The sequence below is a fragment of the Phyllostomus hastatus genome, unplaced genomic scaffold, assembly GCF_019186645.2.
Source record: "Phyllostomus hastatus isolate PE091 unplaced genomic scaffold, TTU_PhHast_1.1 phas_scaffold_78, whole genome shotgun sequence".
Classification (NCBI taxonomy): domain Eukaryota; kingdom Metazoa; phylum Chordata; class Mammalia; order Chiroptera; family Phyllostomidae; genus Phyllostomus; species Phyllostomus hastatus.
In genome coordinates this window covers 47,790,262-47,807,336 of record NW_025334041.1, presented here as the reverse complement: position 1 = coordinate 47,807,336, position 17,075 = coordinate 47,790,262, and the positions used below count along the sequence as shown (strand labels likewise).

The 17,075-nt window shown below is 42.2% G+C and overlaps 1 long non-coding RNA gene across 1 annotated transcript in view; it reads right to left on the bottom strand.

The window, feature by feature from the left end:
* Positions 1-1,411: 1,411 nt before the first annotated feature.
* The window catches only part of LOC123811066, a 54,954-nt gene continuing 39,290 nt past the window's right edge, over positions 1,412-17,075 (bottom strand). The window contains exons 2-3 of the long non-coding RNA XR_006784345.1: positions 3,369-3,452; positions 1,412-1,955 (exon numbers count right to left, since the gene is read on the bottom strand). This is a non-coding gene — a long non-coding RNA (uncharacterized LOC123811066). The remainder of the gene's footprint in view (positions 1,956-3,368; positions 3,453-17,075) is intronic.

The following is a 17,075-nucleotide window of genomic DNA, read 5'->3' as shown; positions in this document are numbered from 1 at the left end:
AAGAATGGAGAAAAAACATTTTGTAGAGAACATTTAGACTCCTGAAATTACTCCTAAGCCCATTTGAAGAAATAGTGTGGGCCTGACCTATGTGGCTCAGTTGGTTGGGCATCGACCCATACAGCAAAAGGTTGCTGGTTCGATTCCCAGTCAGGGGACATGCCTGGGCTATGGACTAGGGCCTGGTCCCTAGTCGGGGCAAGTGTGAAAGGCAACTGATTGATGTTTGTCTCTCACATTGATGTTTCTCTCCCTTATTTTCTCCCTCCCTTCCCCTCTCTCTAAGAATAAATAAATAAAATCTGAAGAAGGAATATGTGAGGTGTTTCATACACATTATTTCTAATTCTTTAAATCACCTGCAGAGTATATATTATCCTTATAATTTTAGAGATGATTTAACTGAGACAGGATTAAATAAATTGACCAAATCACAACGTTAGTAATTGGCAGGACAGGATTAAACTCAAGTCTTCCACAAGAATGAAAAAACCATGCTCTTGACCTTGGCACCCCACTGCCTCTCACTGCAACCTCAGCTTACCTTCAGAGTACTTACCTGGCTGGCTTCAGCTTGTTCTCAGGCCTTTCTCAGCCTGCCTTTCTTTGCATGCTTCTTCCTTCATCCCCACTGTGTTGCTGCCAGGACCCACGAGCTACCTCCAAATCTTGCCAACCTCTTTCTACACTAACCAGCCCCTTAACGAGCACCACTTCTACCTTCAGCTTGGATTCACCCCTTAGCCTCACCTGTATATCAGCCCTGCCTTGCCCAGTCCAACCCAGCAGCAGGAGCTGGGCCACTATCCTGGTTTAAGGCCCAATCATAGCAGTTTGAGCCATGATATGGGAGAACCCATGGCCTCTTCTCCTGCTACTAGAGGAGATCAAGTCTTTGTCACTTCCAGAAGATGTTGTCCTACTATCTAAGATCAATTAGAGACCAACAGTAGATACCATCTAAGAATTTGAGGTGGCAGTTATTACATCTTTGTGAATAGGTTTATAATCCCATCTCTGGTGCCTTTTGAAATAAATGGCACCAGAAATGAAAACCGTATCAACACTGTGAGTGGTAGCTCTCAAGTAACAGAATAAGGGCAACAGTCATTAGCTGCTTCACAAAGTAGAACTGTGAGCCCAATTTTAGCATTGTTATAAAGAAAACTATCCATAAATTACTGCATCAACAATGCCTGTATCCTGATTTCCTCTCTTCTCTAAGACATGGGAGCAGATGGTTCATACTTGTCTGGGAGCCAGTTTCAATAACACTGTTATTCTATCTGTCCAAAAATGGGTAGCAATATCTGTTACCTGTTTAAATGCCTTCTGGAATTTTGGATAATGCATTATCTATAATACTACATTTTAACATTTTAATGAGTTCACTTTAAGTGTAATTGCCATTCTAACTTTATATGTGAAGTTAAGTTCATAATAAAGCTGTTATTGTATGAAAAAAGAAATGGAACAAATGATCAGCTAGCCAGTTGGAGTTAGAATTAGTGGGCAGAGCTTCAGAGTACCTCGTGACAGCTATTACATATTTTCTCTATTAAGGTGAGGCAATGCCTTCTGGAAATCAAGCAGGTGCTGTGCCATGGCAAAACAAGGGGTCATTAACTGAGCTCCATATCCCAGAGTCCTAGCCATGGTCTACTGAGGTACCTTAGAGAGGTTGGTGTGGCTCAAGGACATCACTCTCCTGTGAGCCAAGACAAACACCATGAATGTCAAGGCCATTAGTGATTTCATATTTGAGAGTTGAGTACACGTTCAGTCCTCAGAAGCTGTGATCCTGATTTCTTTGCCCATGACAAGCATTACCACCAGCCTCACACTGGTGTTCACTGGGGTACAGATCCCATGATACCCATCTGCTGTCTCCACAAAGTTCTTCAAGATTGAGTGTTCCACAATGATTTATTTCCCATCCATCTTCTTTGGTCCTCCTTGTGAAAAAATAAAACCAGATTGTTAAGGCTTTGAAATGGCTGGAAAGTCTTCAATGCTAGTCATGCATGGCTGCTGCCCAATTCACTAGGCAAGTTTTTGGCAGACTTGTTCTCTACTGGATTGCACTTTCAGAGGCCTTACATCTACTCAGATAAGTAAGGCACAGACACAGACATAATAGCCTTCTGAATTCAGCCTAATCACTAAGCAAGCTTTCTATGCTCACCAAGCAACAATTTTATTATAATTTGGTTTCATGCAAAATTGTCTACAAGCTAAAAATATATGGATTAGTGAACATGAATATTCCATCCTCTTATCTTTTTCAAAATAAATTATTTAATAATCCTCCACTCTATAAGAAATGAATCTGTTTCCTATTGCTACTGTTAAAAAATTACCACAGACATAGCAGATTCAACAACACAAAATTATTATCTTAGAGTTCTGTGCATTAGATATTAAAATTAAGGTGTGGGTAGGGCTGGCTTTTTTCCAGTGGCTCTACAGGAGAATCTATTTCCTTGTTTTTATCAGCTTTTAGAGGCCACTTGCATTCCTTGGCTCATGGCCTCTTCCTCTATGTTCAAATCTAGAAATGTTACATGTCTCAGACCCTTCTTGTGTTGATTACATTTCTTTATGTGACCACAAATACAAAAAGTTCTCTATTTTTAGGGACTCATGTGATTACACTGGGTCTAGCCACATAACTAGGATAATCTCCCCACCTCAAGATCCTTATTATAGACACATCTATAAAGTCCTTTCCCACATAAATAAATATATTCACACATTCTGGAAATTAGAACATAAACACCTTTGGGTAGGGCATTGTTCTGCCTACCACAAATATAAAAGGTAATCTTAATGCCATTTATACTTTAAGTGCCTCTCATAATCTCAAGGTTTGTGAATTAGAGTTTATGAGATTGGTATCATATATCTCAATTTTTTAAGGGAAGAACTATCTTTCATTTGTTAGACTTAGCAGCATCACAGAACAAATTATTTGTCAGAGTACTTGCTAAAGCCTACAATATGAGATAAAACTATCGGACTATCATCTATCTATGGCAAAGCAGTGTATGATCTTTTAGGGAAAAGGTTTCAAGTACATGTTAATTTCTCACCCTTTGTCCTGAAGGCCCTGATTTACAGGTTAAATATATAACTGTAGAAGTAAAGTTTTTTTCCAGCTGATGGGAGTCAACTGGAAATTTCTGGGTCATACCAACTTCAAGCATGCCATCCAGATGGGTCAACATCATCCCCAACACACCTTCCCCCTTCAACTCGGGTAACCAGTGTTTGCACTTTGAGGACTTCCCACTAATAAACAGCTGTTAGAAATTTATACCTGTCAAGAATCATTCACTGGATCTTTGAGACCTGAAGAAATGAGTTACCTCTTTATGACTCACAGCAACCTTTCCTGGGATGGGGTTGGTGACTTCATCATCACAACTGAACCTTGTCTGTCCTCTCCTAGCCTAAAAACCAACAGCATAGTGAGACAGCAGGAACCTAACATCCCACAGATTATTCTCCTTCAAAGAGACCTAGACTAGTGCTATCCAACAGAAATTTCTTCAGCGGTGGAAATGCTCTGTAATAAACAATGTTCGATACAATAACCACTAGCTACTTATGGTTACTGAACACTTGAAATGTAGCCAGTGTAACTAAGCAACTGAATTTCTTATTTTGATTAATTAATTTAACATAAACACTCACATGTAGCTAATGACTACCATATTGAACAGGTCAGATAACCATGTAGACCATCTAGGGGAAAAGGAGAACTTGGCCATCAGACTATACTTTGATACCATTGATCCCATCTAGAAGAGTAGGATCAGGCACTCCATTATACCATGCATGGGTCAGTGCAAGCCCAAGCATTTTCAGAGTCTGTGAGGCTGAAACTAAGCATAAAACCTACTGATTCAACATCAATATCCAACAGTATCCAGAGCATCCAGAACCACAGGTTTTCTGTTCTGGCTCACAGGATGACCTGGGTTGTTCAAGGCAACAGGTGCAATGCATTGGCAAGAATGCCCAGAAGTTTGCACAGCTTAGCCTTGCTGTCTTTGCATCTCTCAGTAGAAAGCAGCAGTAGAAAAGGCACAGACCATGGGTGCTGCTTGGCTATTGTGCCAACCACAGGGTAAATTTCCTATCTAACACCCAATACCTAGACAGGGTGGTCGCACCTTACTTCTCAGTTTGCACCTGCCATTACATTTTGTAAGTTGGAACTTATAGCAGTTCTAGAAGGAGATGCCAACAAAAATAGACACATTCAAGGAGTGTTCCTGGGTCAACTCTTCATTCAGTCTCTGTCATTTGCTCAGTAACTCAACCCAGTAACTGGGTTATGGGTGTAACTGGTATTATCCTGAGCTCCCCAAGGCAGAGCCTTTCACTATTATTCCCCATACTGACTGATGCATTCACTAACATAGCTTATTTCTATCAGACGCACAAGAAATCCACGGTGGCTACAACTGCCCACATGTGCATGTGAAGTGCATTTTATTTTTATAAATGCTCTCACCTCTGTTGCTTCCTTAAAGTAGCTCCTGCTTGTAACCCAATTTTTGAAAGTAGAAGTTTAAAGATCACTTTTCCTCTGTGCTCTACTGCCACCATTACTAAGCAATCTCTGCTCCTTACAGTTAAATTTTCCCTCTAACACCCATTTGTTCTACTACATTTACCCCAGTTCCTGCCAGCCCCCAAATCTCTAAAAGCAATCAAGATAGGAATAACTACCAGTTCAAACATCCTACTGACAGGCCAATTTATACATAATCTTATACCAGATCAAGTCTATCTATAAGATTAAGTTGAGCAAACTGTCTCCCAGGAGCCTAGTATAGATATTCACCAAAATCCCCCAAATCCACCCAATTATTCCATACACAACACTCTAAGACAAACACCACTTCCTAGTCCTATTTCCCATTGCATCAGTCATCCATTCTGATGGACTGGAGCTGTATCCCCATACCAACATTTACCTCTTTCATTCTCATCTTCTCTGTGATGCCATGTCACAACCACAGCACCAAATGCTTCCTGTCCTAGCAAAGATGCTGAAGGATTTTAGCTGAAAAACCTTCAGTTCCTTGTGAACTAGAAGATCTGACCTGTTATCATACTTCCTACATTAATGACATCTGCATAATGATGCCTTTCTCTCACCAGTAAGTATCATGTACCAATAGACTGAGCCATGGATAGAGGAAAATTAGGTCTCAAGGGAGAGAACTTTTAGCCCTGACCAGTGTGGCTCACTGGGCTGGGTGTTGTCACACAAAGCAAAAGGTCGCCAGTTCAATTCCCAGTGAGGGCACATGCCTGGTTGCAGGCTCAGTCCCTGTTTGGGGCACCTTTGAAAGGCAATGGATCAATGTTTCTCTCTCACATCAATTCTTCTCTCCCACTCACTCTCCCTCCCTTCCCCTCTCTAAAAAATAAATAAATAAAGTCTTAAAAAAAAAGAGAGACCTTTTTAAAGGGCTGGTCTTCAAAAAAGGCTGTTCACTTGTTTATATTGAATGTATGAATATATGAACAACTGGATTCAACAAACATTGTGTGTTCACCTCCATGTGACAAGCACCGGGTTAAGTATCAAGAATCCCAAAATATTTTCTGGTCCTCAAGCAACTGACAATCTAGAGGATACAAAAATAAATAAATAAATAAATAATTACACTAAGAATCACTATGTCCTATGAAAGAAATAAGATAAGAGCACTCAAAGAAGGGCAGATCCTAACAGTGGGAAGGGGAAGCAGGCGGTAGGCCAGGGAGACATTCTGAGTGGAGTAGCAATTAGTCAGGTGGGTGGGGTTGGGGGCAGATATTTCTGGCAGCAGGAGTGACATATTCAATAGCATAAAAAAGAGCAACTACAATATGACCACGCAGACCATGGAATGCCAGCGCCTGAGGTGTGCAGGATGAGGTGGGCAGGGGTGGAAGGTGAGGCTCCCCAAGGGATGAGCAGCTATCTCCAGCTAAAGGCCTTGATTTTATTCTGAAATAGAATAAGTAATAGAAAAACTACAGGAGGATTTTTAAGAAGGGGAGAGAGATCTTTAAATCTGTGCTTCAAAATAAGGACTCAATCCATGGTGTGGAGACAGAATGAAAAGCCAAATCTCAGAGGCAAGAGGACCAGTGAGGTAGCTGTGTGGTGATTCTAGAGTGAGATAACAAAGCAATGGGGAGGAACAGGCAATTTTAGGAAATATCACAAGTAGAAGTATCTGCGGTAGAAATGAGAAGGCTTGGTGATTAAATTGGGCATGGGGAGGGGACAGGAGGATTCTGGGAGGACACTCTGATTTCTGGTTTGGACAGTGCATAGTGTCATTTGCTGAGACAGGGAATGAAGTTGTCCCATCACAGGGCCCTGTGAGGCAGCTCACTTCTCCAAAACCACTCTTATCTTACGTCAGCTTCACCTCCCCATCCTCTGCATTCATGGCTTCTGGTTTCAGTCAAACATCAGCTTCCAGACTTTCCCTGTTCAGCTGGTTTACTCCCTGAAGGAGCACCTACCTGCCTTTGTTTCATTCTTGATCTTTCCCTGTCCCTTGATGCATCCTTGAGGTAGATTCTTCTAGTTAACTCTCCACTCCAATTTAACCAGCCCTGACACCTCTGTACTTAACTCACCACTGAAGCTGCCTTCGTTCACCACCCCACTAGCCGTGGCCTTGCCTGTCACTCCAGGCTCTCCTGCAACCCACCACAGCCTGAACCCAGCTGGTTCCGAGTCACTCAGAGCCCGACAAAAATATGGGTTGATATAATACACAGAAAAATTCTAGAACATACTTTAAAAGAGATGTTTATAAACCAAAGTACAAACACTATCATTGAACATATGCTTGAATGAGTGAAAACTAAGCTCCAGAGCTGAGGGAGGGCCTGTTTGTGTTCATTTTCCTCCAATGCACTCTACAGGTTGCTTTTCCTTTATTTACATTGGGCAGGCTCCTCAGAGAAGACAGGGAACAAGATAGAGTGCAAAGACAGGCTGGAGGCCAATGATGATTTAGCTGCTTCACTTTGTGCTGTGAGGAGGTCTACTTTCACCAAGCGAAAAACTTCATAGAATTTTCTAGCAAACAAAGCTTTGAACCTACCAATATAAGTGAAATAAACTGTAATTTACAATAGTTTTTTTAACACCTGCTTTAGAAATATGAAGAATTATTAGGAAGAGGGATTACCTGAATTATTCATTGCTTCAAAAAATAATCATTGATTTTCTATGATGTGCAAGGTTTGTAAACTGCCTCTCAGCAATTTACAGAATAGTGGGATGCCACCAGGAAAGGAATTGGAGAAGAACTGCTATGCATGCCAAAATGTTGGACACAATAATTTATTAGCATAAATTATATTATAGTTATAAGATTTATAAGGCTTTTTCAAGTGATGAAATTCAGTGCTGGCAAGTTACTGAAAACAATATACCCACACCCTGCTGGTAGCAACGTAAACTGATACAATTTTTTACCAAAGCACTTTGATGGTACACTCAAGGGCCTTAAAATGTTCAGATCCTTTGATCCAGTAACTTATGGAAATTTTATGTTAAGGAAATAAGCCACAGGAAGTTAAAAGTTATATAAAGAAATATTATCATTGAGCACAATTCCTAATATTTAAACTTGGATCAAAGCAATAGAGGACTATTAAAGTAAATTATAATAAGACAACTCAATGAAATACTATGAAATCATTAAAATTTCAATAATAAAGAACTGTAGCAACATGACAAATGTAGAAAATAAAGTGCTGAGTAAAAAAGCAGAATATAAAGTTGTATCTATGTTATAATTATAGTTAAATAAAAATATATTACTATTTTGCCTACAAATAAGGACTGACATAAACATGAAAATATCCAAACAATTTTATTTATTGTTAAGAATTTGTGTATGCATTTTTTTATATTGAAGTGTATTGAAAAGCTTGGTACCCAGAGAAAGTCTGAGAGTGCGCAAAAAGATTCCCACCAGGCTAATGATACCCTCTGCTTCCAGATTATGGATTTGAGAGCCCATTATCACTAGTTCCCAACCTAAATGTGTCCCTTCTCTCAGGTGCAGGGAGAAAATTGAATTCATGGCATGAGACACTTCAGGTTTAGGGTTTTCACATAAATAAGGCACAAGGCACTGTATCTCCCTTTCAGTTCAGTGGAGATGCAGAGATGCATGAGGACAAAAACTGTGTCTGACACTATCATAACTGGAAACTGGCCTGTTTCACACAAGCCCTACAAAATGCTATGAAGTAGTGTTCTTTCCATAGGAGAAAACAGACTCCTACTTTCTGTTGGCAAAAACAAACACTCAGAGAGGTTATGGTCTGCTCAAGGTCACACAGCTAGTTAGTTGGTAGTGGAGCTGATTTTCAAACTGATCCCAAAGTCTTTATTCTACTCTCTACATCACTTCCAAGACAACTTGGGAGAAGATGAAAGGCTCCTATCACATTGTTCATGATGAAGTTCAAGTCAGTTTGCAGTTAAGTCATCAGTCCGTTTAACCCTCGAGATTATAGTCCAGGGCTCGAAATTCTCGTTGTACATTAGAATCATCTGGATGAGTTTTAAAATCACCTCCAGAGATTTCAGTTTAGTTGCTCTCAGCAGTGGCTAAGACAAGGGAATCACAGGAAAACTCCCCACATGATTTTTTTCATTCAGTAGGACTAAGACCCACTAATTTAAGGCCCTTTGCATTTCCAACCTTAATCTTGGAGTGTAAACCTTTTAACTGGCTCCCACAATCTAACAACAGCACTCTAGTCACTTCTTAATTTATTTATTACTGTGGTGAAATGTACATAACATAATATTGACCATTTTGACCATTTTAACCATTTCAAAGTGTATAATTCCGTGGTATTGAGTACATTCACAATGTTGTGCAATCATCACTACCATCTAGTTTTAGAACTTCATCATCCCAGACAGAACTCAGTAAGCAGTACTCCTCATTCCTCCCTACCCTCAGCTTCTGGCAACCTCCAATCTGCTTTTGGTCTCCATGGATTGGCTTTTTCCAGACATTTCAAATAAATGAAACCATGCAATATGTGGCCTTATGAACTGACTTCTTTCATTTTATACAATGTTTTCAAGGTTCATTCATATTGTAGCGGGTATCAGTAGTGTTTCATTCCTTTTCATGGCTGAATAATATTCCATTATATGGAGATACATATCATGTCTTACTTATCCATTCATGTTAATGGACACTTGGGTTGTTTCTATATTTTGTCTTCCATTCACTCTTCTCCCCAAATCTGAATTGCCTTAAGGCACACCTTTACAGAAGCAGAACTGGAAAGGGAAAGTTTCATAAGTTAACAATAGGGCTCAGGAGTAGATTTGTGTAACACCAGCAACACCTACACACTTGCTAGAAATGCACATTCTCCAACCATGATCCAGGCTTACTGAATCAGAAACTCGGGGTGGGGCACAGCACTCTATATTTAAACAACTTCCCTGAGGTGACTCAGACACAGGATGAGGTTTGAGAACCACTAGAGTAACTGACATGGGCCTGGTGTTTCCATCTCGAGGTGTTTCTGTTGCCTTCAACCAGGTCAGTGGGCCCACACTGTACACTAAACACAGTCCAGCCCTGGGCAGCTTCCCTGGTGGTTCAGTAATAACATCCCATCTGTCAGCATCCAAGATGCTAGTGTCACTGAGTTTAGCTGGTACATGAGACAAGGTTGACATGACACCTTCAAGTTATCGCAGCTCTCTGTAATAAACAAACACATGTTGTAGAAAATAGACTGAATTACAGTGCTGCCCCCTAGCAATTTACACTGTTGAATGTCTCCTACCGCAATCAACACATCCACTTCACGAATGCCACCAGAAAACCATGGGCCAGGCTCCACAGCAGCTTTGTTCTCATCCTTGTCAGCTGGTGATAGCCCCTGCCCTTCCTGCTGACCTGGACTCCTGCTTGCTGCTCGGTCCTATGGGGCCCAGGTCACTCCACCTCTGTGCCTTTGCTCAGGCTGTTTCTCCTCCCAGTGACACCCTCCTCCTCACTCCCTACTCAGCAAATCCCATCATCCCTCAACCTTAATCCAATTTATACTTTCTCCTCAGAAAGCCTAGTGGGACCAACCCCACCATACCTCATTGTCTGCCTTATTTTTAGCACTACCATTCCTTACTCAATCATACTGGGTAGCCATCTCCTATTTGGAGTCTTTTAAAAATAATAGGCTTCATTTTTTAGAGCAGTTTTGGGTTAACAGAAAAATTGAGCAGACAGTACAGAGATTTCTCGTATACCCTCTGCTTCCCTCTACACACAGCCTCCCCCATTCTCAACACTGTCCACCAGAGTGGCACCCGTGTTATAATAGATGAATCCACACCGATGCATCCTTATCACTCAAAGTCCATAGTTTCCATTCATTGCATTCACTCTTGGTGTACATTCTATACAAATGCATAATGACATGTATCCACCATTACAGTGCCAGGCAGAGTAGTTTCACTGCCTTGAAACTCCTCTGTGCTCCCCTGTCCCTCTCTCTCCCCAACCCCTGATCATTTTACTGTCTCCGCAGTTTGCCTTTTCCAAAATGTCATATAGTTGGAATCAGAGTGTATAGCCTTTTCAGATTTACTTCTTTCACTTACTGATAAACATTTAAGTTTTCTCCATGTCCTACTCTGGCCAGATGGCTCAGCTAGTAAGAGGGTCACCCCAATACCCTAAGGTTGTGGGTTCGATTCCCAGTGAGGGCACATATAAGAGTCAACCAATGAGTTTATAAAGAAGTGGAACAACAAATCAATATTTCTCTCTCTCTCTCCCTTCCTCTAGCTCTCTAAAATCAGTAAATAATAAAACAATTTCAAAAAGTTTTCTCCTTATCTTTTCATGACTTCTCAGTTCATTTCTGGTCATTTTTATTATATCATTATTTTGTCCTCATGTTATAAAAATTTAATTCCCAAGTATTCTGTAAGTTCTGATACATATGATGTAGCACGGAGGAAATGCTATTTAAAACCATGACTGTGGCCACTTTAACATATGAGGACATACATTATCTTACAGTGAAGAAACACACCATGTGAGCCTGGATAAGACTTTATGGGTGAGATAAGCAAGCTCTGAGCATGGCCTGGGAAGTAAAGGGGAAAATGAAGAATGAGCTAAATTCTGCTCTGTAAGGAACTAACTGGAATTTGGGGATTGGAGAGGCAGTCAGCTGGGCAGACAGCAGCTCCTAGGGAAGAGCAAACCCAAAAAGATAATGGTAAGCTGGAGTCTTAAGGGAACATGGTCCATGATCATAATAAGGGACAGGCCAACTGCCTATGATGTGTTGTGCTCTAATTCCTCCACTTGGACCAGACTTTGAGGACAAGTGGACCCTGAACAGCAGGGGGTGATGCAGGCCAGGTAAGAGCACTCACCACCAGGACATGACAAGCCTGGATGGTGGGCTGAACAGGAGACCACAAACCCTCCGAGACAGACTTGAGAAATGCGGAGGAGGGCCCAGGCCTCACAGAAGGGAAGGTGGGACTCTGCCCATTAATATGGATACACAAGAGGAGGAGCCCAAAGTCTACACTACTTCTGTTATAGTTATACAATGTTTGCCAGGCAGGAACAGCACAATTTTATATTTGGCCTTTCTAGAACATTCTACTGTGATGGTGATTACAGGGTGAGGAAGCTTTGGGAGGGTTTCCTGACAGATAGTTTAGGGGGTCCAATACATTAGGCTAAAATCACAATGAAAAACAGTGTGCATTGAATATCCAATGAATGCCATATACTCATTTTTTTAAATAGCCAAAACAGGAATTTAACTGCCTTGACATTTTTTTCAGACCAAAATTATTACAGCCATAATACAGAAAGAACTTTGGGTCCTCAATCATCTATTTGTGCATTTGAGTGGATTAAAGATTCCTTCTAAGGTGGATCTTGGCCCTGCTCCCCTGTTTGACCTCCCAGTTTCTGAGCTGAGGTCATGAGCACAATGGCTCAAGTTCCTGAGCAAGAGTACGTGGGTCCTATACCACCTCAGCTAATGGGAAACCACGCCGCTCCACCCTAACTGGCCCCAAACAACATCTGCCCATCGGGACGTACACACACATTTTCTGGAACTCACTGATGTCTAAGATTTGTCAAAGGCTCACCAGCCAGGGACCACCACAAGGATGCTGAGTCCAACCAGTTTCCAGAGTGACAGCGGGGTGGTGGTGCCAGTGCTGGGTGGGAAGCCTGGCTAGGGATCATGAACTCAGTGGCCCTAGGCCTATTTTCTGGGCCTTGGTTTACTCATCTGCATAATAGGATAAATCATATTACCAATCCCAGGTGGTTGTTATAAGATTCAAATGAGATAATACATGCAGAGGGCCCAGAGCTCTTGCGGGCTTCTCATTATGCTCATGAACATCACCTCTCATGCCCCTGGTTAAGTCAAAACAGTGGAGAGCACCGTGCCTGGACCTTATCACATGCCTCTTGGTGTAATGCTTTCTAATGGATTATGCTGTGGCTTGTTGCCATTAGCCTCTATTAAGGGACAGCCAGTGGCACTTGTCACTGGGCTTATACTAAAGAAGTTGTTGAGGACATTGTTTATAACACTGCAGTGTCCTCCTCAGAAAGACTCTAGAGAGATCCTTCTTTCCACCTTAGCCTGGGAAGCTGCCTCTCCTGAGCACAACGTTTTCCTCTTGTGAACATTGTGAATGATTCGCTGATCAGGCTTCTCTCTTTATGCTGGATCCTAGAGAGCCGGGACGACTTTGGGGTGGGTATTTTTGCACAGGTCTCAAATCCAGCTCCATTTTATGGCCCTGTCCCTTGTTTTCCTTATGCTGCATCATTCTCTGCCTTGTAACATTCACCATCGTCATCATTTGCCAAGCAACTACTGGGGGCCTGGCTTGTGCTAGGAACTTCACAAGAACTGTCATTAATACTCACCCAGTTCTACCAGGAAGACGGCATTCCCAATTTAAAGACAAAGAAAAGCAGGTGCAGGAAGATGATTGGATCCATCTAGGTCCTTGGGATTTCAGCCACACTGTCACACATACCTAACCAATGCTCTCTCCCAGAATGGGAGGTATTTCTTTTTACTGCCATAAATCTTTTATGGAATAAGTTATGGTATAAATAAATCAATCACATTTTAAATGATGTTTTCCTTGCTAGTTCCCTTATGTGACTGGTGGAACTATGAGTGTGTTGTCTAATGCTTTGGAGCCCCTTGCATGTCCCAGGACACACTGACCAACAGCCCTGGGATGAAAGGAAGAAGAGATCAGGAAGCAGCAAAGGCACAGGTGAATTCTCCTAGTGCCAGAGACTTGACTTGATGATCACGGGGCCTGCCTCTCTTGCTCCCCTTCAGGCCTCAGGACTGCAGCAATACCAGGACTGATGGGTTTGCACCAGTGCCATGCCACTAGTTGCCCCAGAGGAGTTGCATTATCACATATGGTCCTTGGGCTTCTCCCATATGAAGTGTAGGGATGGGAGATGCTCTCCCACGTCCCTGGAGAAGGTAGCATGACACAGCAGGTAAGACCCAGGCTATGGAGTCTCCTGCCCACATTTGAATCCAGGACTACTTCCTCTCTGGGTGCCTCAGGTTCCTTACCTGTAAAACATGTATGAAAATAATACAAAAACCTTCTCATTGGGAAGTAATAGTGTACCAGTCAAGAACATGGAGCCAAACAATCTGTTTTAATCCAGGCTCTGACACTGGCTGAATGACACTGAGTAATTTGCTTGGCATTTCTGAGCCCAGTTCTCCATCTGTAAAATGAGGGTGCTGGTAGTTACTACATCACAGGAGTATGAGGAAAAATTATAAATTAATACATAGAAAACAATTTAAACTACACTTTGCACATAGTAAGCTCCCTATTAACTGTTAGATATTACTATTACCGTGCCTGCAAAGTGCTTAGAATGACTAGCAATTGATGTTAGCTATTATCCCCTCGCATAATTAAGACTGAACTATAAGCAGCACTCCAGAAACGCTGATCTCCTCCACTACATGCAAGGGCAGGAAGTCACTAGCAGCTCTTTGCATGGGAAACTGAGTGTACATCCTCCCAGCTCCTCTGGCCTTACTGAAGCAAGGAGGGATGGCTGGAAGGCTGGTAAGAGAGTGAGAACAAATTGTCTTAGATGCAGCCAGAGGGAGCTTTCTCACCTCCTGAAGAGAGCCCATCCTTTGATTTCCAAACTTAATAAACTCACATGCTCAACTCTAAACTGTACATAGACAATTAGCTTCAAGACCTAATGACTGAGCATGTGTTTCTTATGTAAATTTACATAAACAAATAAAGCACATTCTTCTTCCTTTTCTAAGTAACTTGGCCATCTGGGAAGAAATTGACCTCTGGTTAGGCTGGTTAGGCAGGGGTGAGGCTGAGGCTGTGAGGGAGGTGGGGGGTGTGTGGTGACAACATGGGGTCATACCAGCCTTATCTCCACCTGATCCTAACAGCTTTTCTCCTCTCTGCCCACCTGAATCATTTCCCCTTATTGTCATACCTCCAGGCATGGAAAGTTACCTTGGCAAATGAGAGAGGAGGTCAGAAACAGACAGAGACACTTATTGAGAAGAATTTCTAAGGAGAAAAAAACAAACTACAAAAACAGAAGCTGGGTCCTAGCTGGGTTCGTCAGTTGGTTGAAGCCTTGTCCCACACATCAGGAGGTTTTGGGTTCGATCCCTGGTTGGGGCCCATGTAGGGCAGGGGGTGGGGCAGGCAACCCATCAATGCTTCTCTTTCACATTAATGTTTCTCTCTCCCTTCTTCTCTCTCTAAAACAAATAAACATTTCCTTGGGTGAGGATTTAAAAAAAAAACAGAAGTTGGGGCACAACAAAATGTTCCCAAGGCTTAAGATAGAGTAATAAGCATAACAGAGAAAAACACAAATAGGATCAGAAAATCAGGAAACATGGTACATTTATTATTTAACCTTTATTAAATGGTCACTGTGTGTCAAGCACATGTGTATCACATCAGTTGACCTTTGGAGAAAGGTAGATACCATGATCTTCATCATTTACAGATGGGTAAACTGAAGCTTAGAGAGGTTTAGAGATTTGCCTGTTTATTACCATGCCCAGTATGAATAAGGGAAGATTGGAGAAGATTCAGAAAAGATCCATAAAGATAAATAAATTTAAAATTCAAGGCTTTTATTAAGAGATTAGAAGTCTTAGAATTGTTTAGCATAGTGAAAAGAGGGCTGCAGGAAATCGCAGAGTAAAGGAAAGGTTGTACTGAGGTCCCTTTCCTTTTCCTAATAGGTCCTTGAGTGTCCCAGGGATGTGGCTGGGGAACTAGCCCCATCCTCCATTCAGAAAGAGCTCGCAGGTGCTCCAGCCAATCAGCACTGTCTCCCATACACACTCCCCACAGTGAGTGATGAAAGGATGAGTACAAGACCTGATTTGAGCCCATGGAACATGAAATGTATTTTCTGGGGTTTTCTGAGAAGAAAACATTTGTTCTCCTCCATGGAAGTTCCCCCAGAAGACATTCTGGGTCCCCTGGGCCTGAATAAGGAAGCATGTGGCCCTGAGTGGCAACAATTACTGCCTTGTCTTCAAATATTCATTGATCCTTTCTTCTTGGGAATAAGTATGATTCAATTTCCAGCTGGGCATATTTAAGTCCAACAAAAGATTCTATTTCCCAGTCTCTCTTCCAACAACCCTATGTGACCTAGTTTGTTGGGAACCGCCCTGACTGGTATCAGAAGCTGAAACCCCCGCCTAGCTAAGGCTAAGGGAACGCCCTTGGAACTGTAAGCCAGCAAGGAGACAAAAGCTTATCTCCCTGACAGGAATGCTGCTTCTGCTGCTTTATTCATGACTGAACCCCCAAAAGCTTGGTCAGTTAGCCAAAGACGGGTAAGATTCCCCACGGGGGGAACGACCTAAGCCAGGCACGATCACTTTTGGGAGGCCCCCCAAAAGAAGGACTTGGGGGGGCTGCAGCAAAAGGGGGGTGATGGACCCTCGCTCCTCGGCTTTGACATAGCCTGAGTTCTCAGCGTCTGGGAGAAAATCTCCTTATCTCTTGGTTACCTAGTTCCCTTGCTCCACCTAAGCCTAAAACAATGACAGGGTGGTGCAGCTCAGTACTGAGAAGTGCAGATTCCCCAGGGTGATCAGGCCTAAGAAAGAACATGTAAATTACTGTGAAACCTTCTTTGTTTAGAATGCTCTCAGTTGAATGAGAAGGGTCTTAGGAGGAAGTTAGTTTGTTCCTCAGTCTTACAGCTCTTTGACTCCCAACTCAATAGACCGGCAGAGTTCTTTGTTTTCTATAATTCCTTACTTCCCCTAATGAGTACTGTACTTTACCTGAATTATTATGCAAAATGAGCCCAATAAAAGCAGGTATGGACTGTAAATCAGCGCGCTCCCCACTAGGGGGGTGGCCATTTCGTCCCTACTTCCCCACAGAAACTAGTCTGTCTCTGTGCATGTGGTGTTTTTTCTCGCGTGTTTATCGTCGAGCCATCCACAGCGTTCCGTGGTCACTGCTGGCCGGTGACCCACGCGCAACACTAGTTCCAACCAATGAAATGAAAGCAAAATGGTTGTGTGGTACTTCCAAAGAGTCTCATGATAATAGAAGAGGCAAGCCCTTCTTATGTTCCTTCCTCCTTCCTCTGGCCTAGAATGCAGATGAAATGGTTGGAGTGCTAGCAGCCATTTAGGACCTGGAGGTGACCTTGGGGAAGGGACCAGGCCCTAAGCTGTGCAGCATCAAGTTAGACATCTGGACCCAGGACATGATATAGCCACTACACCAGCCCTGGACTGCCTATTTCTACACTTCTCCTATATAGGGGAAAAATATACTTCTATCATATTATAGCCACTATTATAGTGGATTTTCCATCACACTGAGTAAATTCAGTTCTAAACAGATGAGCCCAGACTTCTGCTGACAACAATCTTGCAATTATAAAGGAAGACAGGCTTAGAATAAAACTGATAATGAGGGT